We start from the raw sequence: 10,523 nt of genomic DNA, 5'->3' as shown, positions 1-10,523 counted from the left end.
TGGAAATAATGCGGGGGGGGGGGGGGGTCCAGCGGAGGTGAGTATCCCTTTTGAGAGAAGACCACCCCACGTTGCCTTCCATTGATGTCCCTTGGAGCTTGCAGAGCATCTAGCTAGGTAACTAATAGCTATATCAGGAGGTCCCCCATGGTGGAAATGTGGCATATGCCTGAAGAAGGGTTTTTCTTCCATTTTACTATACCACCTCCCCAAACAATATAAGCTAGGTCAACAAAAGCCCTCTTCAGTTGTCTTAGCACCATCTGTACCAGAGGTTTTGCAGGCTAGATGCATCATGTATGGGGTAAGAGCTATTAACTCCCCAAGCTGACATAACTGCATAGAGTAGACTTAGACCCTGCTCTTCTACATATCCTTCTAGCTCTGTAGCAGCATGTTACATAGAGCCTCTCTTCCATGGCTCCCCAAATTCCCTGCCTAGAAAGCACCAAAAGGAAAATCACCCAAAGTTACCGTTAGTTGGAATCACACATCCCAGCCCCCAACCCCAGTTGCTTTAATAGGTCTGATGCTGTGGAGAGCAGTGGCTTAATCCTGTGCGGTACAAGATCCCACCTGCATGCCAGCAGTTTATATGCTGGCCTTTACTGGATGTTTTCTAAGCTTTCTTATAGGGATTTGAGCCAGGAAAATGTTTGGGGTGCTGACACTAGGTGAAGAATCAGGGTCTTTCTCCTCTGCAATTTCTATTTCTATGCTGCAGATTCTAGGCAACCAAGGCCAATGTCATCTGCAAATGTCACATTTTACCCTTGGATTTGAAACTCAGCCTGTTGTATTATACATTTGTCATCCAATAGAATTACAGATATGATACCACATGATTTCTGCACCAATCCACACAGTGCAGGCTTCCAGGAGGAACCTTTTGCAACTACCATTGAGACAAAGAATAGTTAGTTGAAGGCATTTGGAAACAAATTCAGTTAATACCAATTCAAGCATTCATTGGCATGGAATGTGGGAGAAGAGACAGGCAAAATTCAGCAACAATTTATTCATTGCAAATTAGTAGCTCATCCCTGTAACCACATGTACACAAGATACTCCAATTAACACTCTTTAAGATTAACAAATCTTACTTATGCTGTACCCATTAAGGCATTATCTGAGCATTTCACTGTCTTCTGATATATTTAGCCTCACAGCACACCTGTGATTTGCTATTATCCATGTTTTAGAAGTGGGAAACTGAGGTGCAGTGAAGCTTAGACCTGGATCCTCAAATGTGATTCTATTGGGAGTTAGGCCTAACTGCTATCTGGGCCTAAGCTACTTTCCCACAAGATCTGTGGCAAGGTAGGAACTTTAAACCAGATCTCCCAAGGTTTGTGTCCTAAACATAGGATGATTATTCCTATGAGGGTAATGATCTTCCACATGAGACATCAGGAGGGTCTGAATGTGGAGATTTGGGCTAAGTACAGACTTAATACCGAGTATAAGCCAAAAAGCCTATGGCTGAATTGATTCAATCTTTGCAGGTTAGTCTAAACTGTGTAGATTGAACCAATAAGAAAATGAACAGACATTTACTTTTGATTCCAGAAATGCAGCCATGTGCCTGTAGTGGCCCAGACCAGAAGCTGGGGGCACTAAATCATGCCTCTGTGCATGGCTGGAGCAGGCAGCTTGGGCCTGCTCGGACTTGATGCTCCAGTTTGACCAAATATTGACTATAGTATCTGATGCTCTGCACAGAAATGGAGCATCAGCAAGCACCCTGCAAAGGAGGGTGGAGGGGTTTGTGGGAGAGGTGCAAAGCATCTTGGGATGCTGGGGGACTGTGAGTTAACTTGAATCTGGAAGAGATCTGGGACACAAGTTCAGTAAACCAATTTAGTTTAAATCAGTTAAGTCTGATACTACATCCATCCAGGTTTATCTTAAACCAGTTTTGGCCATTTTGGAAGCAGTTTATGTGCACTGAACTTCTGTTGTGTTACAGATTTGAGCCGGCTTCTGATCACTTATACCAGTTTATGTGCAACTTCTGTCCCTAACCTTGAGCACCAAAATAGATCTCTGCCACTTGAGCTAAGACTCCATGTTATGTTAGCTAAGACTATAGCAGGAAGAAATCTTGTGGCAGCACCCATATGGCAATGGAGTGAGGGGTTAGGCATTACACAGCTTATATGGGCACCTCAGTGAACCATTGATCTGCTGTTTCAGGGCCATCTTATTTCTGCACTTCTCTCCGTGGCCTAAAATCAGTAGGAGTTGGGCTTGAATCAGGATCAGGCCTTCCATCCAGCAAAGGTATAGCTGGCTCTGCATAGCTGAAGCTTCATAGCTGTTCTGTGCTTGCTGATGCCCTGTTTCTGTGCAGAGCATCAGATACCCTAACATCAAATGCCTGGGGATTAATCTGGTTGCTTAATGGTGTCTGACAATATTTGAAGCTACACAGATTTTCCTGAGAAGCATGAGATGGTGAGGGTCTCTCCTTGCACATATTCTTTGCAGCAACGAGGAGTACCAAATCTTTCAGTTCATTGTGTGTGAGGAGATAATTGGTAAAACAAACCAGGCAGTACATTTCTGGGCAACTCTTACAGTCCAGGAGACCCAATATTAATCGTGTATCACAATCAAAAAGGACAAAGGGCCATATTCTGTACAGACCAATCATATAGTTTTTCTACATGCAAAATTCCCAGTTGGCTTTGATAGCAAATCATGACATTGCTGTACTTAAGGCAGGGATAATGCATTTTTGGTTCTGTTTTGTTTTGTTATATTTTACCTTGGAAAATGCTTTCAAATGGCAAAATACTAAAGCGAAACCCAAAGCATCTCACTTACTCGGTGGCCTCCATGGGGACATATTCTGCATTTAGTGATGCCAACCTATTGCAATGACACTCACTGGATGCCTCCCTATTTTGAGGGAGTTGCCCTTCAGCAAGGCTGGGAGATATTTCCTTTCCAATTACCGAGCTGATTGGGCAGTTTTGTGTCTATTGCACATGACCATTTTTGGACATAAACTGTGCACATTTACAGCTATTGGCCTAGTGAAATTTAGGTCACAACATCAGGTATTCTTGGAGTGAGACATATTATTAATGATGAGTGACATTTTCAAATATGCCTGAGGGAGTTAGGAGCATAGGTCTAATTGCCTCTGTAGCCTAGAGCACAACTTTTCTACCTTGGCTGTATATGTATCCACTGAAGGTCACTGAGTAATGTAGATATATATAGGGAGTGAATACTTGGTCAAACTTGCTCTCCTAAGTTCCTGAGGTGCTGTGGGAGAACCCATCCTGTTTTACTGAAGGCTGGATTCTCCATTGCCCTGACTATTGGTGGCATTCACAGCAGTGTAAAGTTCATGCAGAGTAGCTGTGAACAACAACTCTCCTGGTTTCACACTCACTTTGTGATGGTGTAAGGAACATAACAGCATGAGGAGTAAGGCCCTGAATGACTCATTAACTAGTGAAGGTTTGTTAATCTGCAAACTGGTAGGCATGTGCTCATTTATTGTTACTATTATAGGCACTGATTACTGCCCACCAGTACTTGTGTGCTAGGCCCTTTATCCTCCATCTTCAGCAACACTGGTCCTTGAGAACAAGAGTCCAATCCCGCGCTTGGCAGACATTTGTATCTGAACATGGCAGTCCTTGTGTGACAACTACTTCACTGTAAAAGCAAGTGCAGAAGTTATACAGCTAAAATGGGGTGGGGGGTTTTTTCCCCTCTTGCAAACAGGTGGTTGCAGTTGAAGGATACTGGGGATGGGAACTTATCTGCTGACTGCAAGACAAAGTTAGGAATAGCTGTTATGACCTAATTTTCCACTACTTTTATTCATTGTTCATTTGCATCCAGGCAGAGAAGTTGCCCAGTGGTTTAAAATGCTGCCGTTTTGATTCAGTTGTGTTTTACATCTACTTTCTGCTCACTCTTCACTGGGTTTAATGACCACAAAGTTCAGAGAAAAGAGACTCATGAGTCTCTAGAACCTTTAGTCTCTAGTTTTGCCGACAGAACTTCGGGTCATGAACTCAAAATGGTCCTCTGGGGCAGCAGACCCCTCCTTTCAGCCAGCACAATAAACCACTTCGGTTGAAGGGAGCAAGGCTTTTAGCAGTCCTTTCAGCAGCAGGTGCCTTCCCAGGGTGCACTTCTTGCTCTAGTGGTAGTGATTATTGATTCCAAGATGAACATGGGCCACCAATGTGGGGATGCGGTCAGGAAGGCTAACCACACCTTGTCATGTATCCATAGATGCATCTAGAGCAGGTCCAAGGAGGTGATCCTCCCGCTCTATGCGGCACTGGTCAGGCCACAGCTGGAGTACTGCGTCCAGTTCTGGGCACCGCACTTCAGGAGGGATGTGGACAACATGGAGAGGGTCCAGAGGGCCACTCACATGATCAGGGGGCAGCAGGGCAGGCCCTACGAGGAGAGGCTACAAGACTTGAACGTGTTCAGCCTTCACAAGAGAAAGCTTAGAGGGGATCTGGTGGCCATCTATAAACTTACCAGGGGGGAATGGGAGAGTCCCTGTTCCCCCAAGCACTACTGGGAGTAACAAGGAACAATGGCCATAAGTTGGCCGAGTAGATTCAGGCTAGATATCAATCAGGGGGCACTACTTCAGTCAAGGCAGCTAGGATCTGGAACCAACTTCCAAGGGAAGTGATGCTTGCTCCTACCCTGGGGGTCTTTAAAAGGAGGCTAAATAGACACCTTGCCAGGGTCGTTTGACCCCAGCATTCTTCCTGCCCATGGCAGGGGGTCGGACTTGATGATCTGCTCAGGTCCCTTGCAACCCTACCAACTATGAAACTATGATTCCTGATTGAAGTCACATGGAGCCATCACAAGTGCATGGTCTGCCGAAGCAGGAAATCCCTGCCCCAGTTACTAAGGTGGGGGAGGACAGGAAACCCAGGGCTAAGAAGGGCAGCAAGGAGTACTTGCACAGGTGGACGGCTTCTGCACCACAGCTGGGAGGCAAGGGAGGGGGAAGAGAGGAGGAATGGTGGCTCGCTGGGATTGCCGTGGAGGGAGGTGGTCTTTGGTTCTGGCTCTGCTCCAGAGGCTCTTTCTACATGTTGTATAAAATATTCTTTGGATAAACTGCATAAACAGCAGTGGGGTTATTTCTGTTCCACTGGGGAAAGATGCCAGCCAGAGCCAGAACCGTGAGCTAGGTATTTCACAGTCATCCTGCTGCTGCTTTTTGCTTCCTACTAGTTTTGAAAGCTTTAGTATTTCCACTGTCTCTCTTTGGCCTCTGGCAAATGTTAATTTAATGGTGAAATGGGATCTGAAGAATTTTATCCCAGATCCCAAAAATGGCATGTCTTGCCATATCAGAGCAGACTGCAAGCAAGCATTTGCTTAATGTTTCTCTGTCAGACATTGTCATCTGCTAAGGTCTTTCTTCCATTTCCTGTCCAACCTTATCTCCTGTTGCCTGTTTTAGGTAGGGTTCTTTGGCTCACAACCTTTGGCTTGCTGCTTGAACTTTGATTTTGGCCGTCTGTTCGTAGGCAGTCTTGCTGATAGTCTAGATGGCCTATAACTCTGTTCTGACAGTGACATATTCTAGGCTGGTGAGGACCAACCTTTTTGGCAGGCGTGCCACAATTAGCCTGGCACATGGCCCAAGTGCCTTTTCATCCCCTTTTCCTGCCTGATCTGCTGCTCTGCTTTCTGCTTCATGCCCTCTCTGCTCCTGTGCTACCTGTCTCTTTTCTGGCTTGCTGTGTGCCACACACAGAGGCTATCCATGCCACTTATGGCACGAATGCTGCAGGTTGGCCACCTCTGTTCTAAGGGATCTCATCTTTTGCAAAAGTTTTCCCAGATCCATCCTGGATGAGTTGTTCTAGAAAACTCAGAACATGGATCCACCAATGTTAAAGCTAGAAGGGCTCATCTCCATCTATCTTCCTGCATCAAATGGACCAGAGAGCTGTGCCATGCCCATAACTTTTATCTGAGCTCTTAAATATCTTCTAGAGAGAGCTGAAAACCTGAAAGTGATGAAAAATCCACCACCTCCACAAGTAGAATGTATCTGTCTGTTTAAGTAGATTCAAGCCTAGATAATTACTCTTTACTAACATATCCCTGGGTAGCCAGGCAACAATTCAGTACAAGCAGTATGACATCACGGGGTGGGAGTCACTGGGAACATAGGTGAGCTGTAAAGGCATCAGTACTGTGTTAAACTAGGAACATTTTGGACTTCAGGATCAGCAAGCCTTCAAGTTCACAGCCGCCTCCCCAGCCTTGGTGCTTAGAAAATGGTCCTTGAGACTCTTTTTGTCTTCTGCCAAGGAAAAATATATAACAAGCTTAAATTAATGTTTATATTTTCTAAGCCAGATCCTCCAAGAACATAAATTGAAGTTCAGTGGCAATTAGGTGCTTAAGCCCTGTGGGACTTGAAGAATTTCAGCCTTTTTTCTTACACATAGGACGGGGTCCATTGCTCTAGCTGCTTCCATGCAAGAGCCTTAAAACAGTTTACAGACGTTAGGAAGCAAGAGATCATTGTACCTGAATGTTAGAACAAATGAACCAGCAGTGTGGCTCGGGATGGGCAATAGGGGCAGTAGCCCTGGGTGCCATTTTGAGGCAGGGTGGGGAGGGGAGTGGCAAGATTGGTGACAGCTGCTGCGATCCAAGGCATAGAAACTACTTACAATGCCCCTGCAAATGACCAGTTGTGGTGGGCAGTTTTATGCTGGGCTAAGGGAGATCAAACATTGCCTAGCTCAGTAGTTCTCGATCTTTATAAACTTGAGGCACCCCTCAGACAATACCAGCTCTTATCTTTCTCCTGTTTTTAACTATGGAAAAAGAAAAGAACAATTTTTCTATTGCAAAGAACTCAGAAAGACCCCCAGTCAGAATGGTTTTAATGCTGTGGATTCCTATTTGAAATTCAGGTCCATCCTGTGACTCATGTTCGTACACCTAGCAGTGTTAACATTGCATGGCACCCTTGACAAGAAGGCAATGTAGGGTCCTGATGTGAGAATCACTGACCTAGCTCCTCCACGAATTCATTTATGCCATACAGTGCATTTGATCTCAGGACTCCTGAACACAGCTTCCTCACTTTATACTAGGCAAATAAGAAAGCTTTTACTGAGTAGAGCACTGAAGCTGGTGGAGAATACACAGCAGTAGCTAGCAGTTCCTAAATATGCCAAAAAAGCTCTAGTTCACTTTCCTCTGGAAGCAAAAGCAGGTGAGGATGGGGAAGGCCCACCACTGGTGCTTATCTGGTACAATAATGATCTAACCTTTCCCTGAGCTGATCCAATGAGGTTTTTTTTTTTTCAATAGAGTGGGGATGCAGCTACCCAAGGCAGAGTCAACTGGAGACTACACTGCAAAATATTTATCTACCATATAAATGCATTGCACGGTTGAGCAGCGGAGGCAATAAAACTCAGCAAACAGTGTTCGTTTCTTCTTCAGCAAGCAGCAACAGTGACATAGAGAGTTCATTGAGCACCCAGGGCTGGGATGAAGAGGGAGGTGGTGGAGAGGACATACTAGCCACAGTTGACTCAGGGGGAGGTGGGCCTCCTTTGCTTGGTCCTAGTTGCACTATTGAGCAACAGTGTCCATACCAATATTCCTGTGGCTCGGCTTCTCCAGTCTCTTCAGACACAGAATATCATTTTCTGTCCCTAATTTCAATTTAATGCGAACTGGTGTAAAATCAGCCGTAGCACCACTAATGCCAGTGGAACCTCATCCATGCCAGAGCAATGTAAGTATGATCAGACCAAGGTCCTGTTTTCATTCAGGATGTAACTGGTGTAACTATACATACATTAATGGAGCTGTGCTCATTTCCCCCAGTTGATACTGGACCCTACGTTTTCACCTGATTGGCAGAAAGGATGGCAGAGTTCCTAAACCATCAGAAATCCTGCTTTCATTAAAATGATTTGCTGAGTTAAATACACAATTCCACAGCAATCTAGTCTCACAATTAATACAAGATGTTATGTTCTTAAACTGTGAGTTACACATGTGTGGAAGAAGATTGATATGATAAATCATGCAGTCCTCTTGGTGGCACTTTTGAATTATTCCACAGGGCTCTCTCATTCAAGATGGAAACATGCTAATTACCCTTCACCAGTGAGATTTCCTTATTCCGCTATCCATGCCGAATCTTGACAGCATTAAGTATGTCTCTGTTTGCTGCTTTAATCATCAGTGCTGCATATAAGTAGCATTCGTGCTGTCACTAATGATTCCAATCTAAACAGTGAATAAATGTTGACAAAATACTCCCTGAAGGTTGCATTTATAAACAGAAAAGTTGTGTACCTATCATATGTATTTATTTATTTGTAAGGGACGTTGCGGACTCCAGAGAAAGTATAAGGTGATGCCAACCACCAAACCCCAATAGAAAAAGGCAAAAGGAACTAGAGCTGGGGTATTCCATAGACCCTCTCTTGCCAAGAACGGGAGGCAAAAACTAGTCATTCATTGAGCAGAAGAAGGAGGAGTTTGTGGGTAAGCTGTTTATTTGCCTACAGCTTGGAAGAAGGTGTGAATTCGGTTTCCTGCTTCAGGACAGGTCCAGGAGATCCTGCAATGAATAGGGCTACTGATGCAGCAGAAGTTTGTCATGTTGTTTTCACTTATAGGAACATGTTATCATATATCCAGCTTTTAATCATGCAGACTGATTATTATTGTTATTTTTGTATTTATAGTTTCATTGCCGCAGTCATAGGCCAAGATCCTGGTGTGCAAAGTACATACACAGAATGGAAAGAGGGTTTCTACCCCAAAGAGTTGACAATATAGGTAAAGACAGGTGGAAACAGCCAGCCAGCTGGGAGCCAAAGGAAACAATAAGTGGTTAATCTGCCCCTTTGGGTAGGTGTAGTAGCAGCAATTCAATTCAACATGATGCAAAAGACGTCGGCTGATGTGCTGTACTGTGTGTACAGAAGGATGGCCCCATGGTTGGGGCACTACCTGAAACTTCAGAGATTTGGTTTCTAGGCTTGTTTTGCCACAAACTTCCTGGGTGATGTGGAGCAAGTAATTTAGAGTTAGATCCACAAGAAGAATTAGGTACTGAAGTAAAAAATGTACATTCTAAGATCTCCTGTTCAGCTGCTGCCTAACCCTGGAGGCACCTACATTTTTTTGCTGCAGGACAAGTGCCCAAGCTCTGTTGTCACTGTGCAGCATAATGTCCAAGTCCCAGTAGGATTCCCAAGCTGGCAGCTCCCCTGCCCATCTCACCCGTAAAGCCTGAGCAGTAGGCATATTTCAGACATATGCCTTGCACACGACACAGAAGGAGGTAGTGGTGGGAATCTCAAGTATTTATGCGAAGTGGAACAGTTTCATGCTCTAAGATTTGAGAGACGCTCATCCCAGAACACCCGAGGGCAGGATGCCAAAAACACCCACAACCTTGACTTGTAAGATGTTGGCGTGCCAGCGGCAGACAGTGGGGGAGCTGCAAGGGGTGCGATCCTTGTTGTGGCAGTGCATCTCTGGCCCCCTCCTCACCATCCGCCCTGAGGTATGCATGCCGAGCAAAATGCCTTCACATGCCACACACTGGCTCCTGTGCCAGGGTTGCCTACCCCTGCCCTTGCATCTAGGTTAAAGCAATCACCTGGGAGATGAGGTTTCATACTGACTAGCTTTGTCCATCCCTGGCTTCTGTGGATACCATTCTTGGGTGCCTAGCTCTCCTTGTACCTTGTGTGGGCAGCCCAGGTTCTTAAATGAGGACTGTTTTCCTTCAAGGCCTTTTCTTCCTTTCTTAATGCTGATCATCAGTATCACCTCAGCATTTCCTTGTTCTCTCTTCTCAGTATCTATCTGTCTCTTGTTGTAATGTTAGCTCTTTGGGGCAGGGACCATCTTTTTGTTCCTTGTTACACGGGGCCTAGTACACAGGGCTCCTGCTCCATGGCTAGGACTTCCAGCTACTTTTGTAATACACATAAAAAGGGACACAACACGTCTGGACTCCTGACCATCACAAGCTCCCAGTATGACCTTGAGTAAGTCACTTAACCTCCATGTGCCTCAGTTTCCTTCTAATTTCCTCTACAGTACTGTACAGAAGTACAGTATTGCTGAAATTAGAGAGCTAGAGCAGAAGCATATATCTGCTGTGCCAGAATTTGCAGCTAATCTATCTTTGTGCTGTTCAAAACTCCTGGCTGCTTTGTTGGCTGCCGTCAATCAGCATATCCTTCATTTCTCGCTTTTTTAGTAGCAGAGCAGAGGCGGAATTAACTTTTCTTCAGTAATCTCTATCCTCTAGAGCTGGGTGAATAATGGATCTTTTTTGGTTTATTTACTGAGCTGAAAAAAAGAAAATCAAAAGAAATTGCTGTACCCCAAACGAGACATTTTGTTCAACCCCAAAGGAAAGATTTAGTTTTACTTTTTTGTAACCATAATTAAACTTTTAGTTTTTAAATGAACCATCATTTCAACCATCATTTCAAAAGGTGAAA

Source organism: Gavialis gangeticus, unplaced genomic scaffold (assembly GCF_001723915.1).
Source record: "Gavialis gangeticus isolate Ggan-Ray unplaced genomic scaffold, GavGan_comp1, whole genome shotgun sequence".
NCBI lineage: Eukaryota > Metazoa > Chordata > Crocodylia > Gavialidae > Gavialis > Gavialis gangeticus.
Note: the sequence above shows the minus strand (reverse complement) of the source record.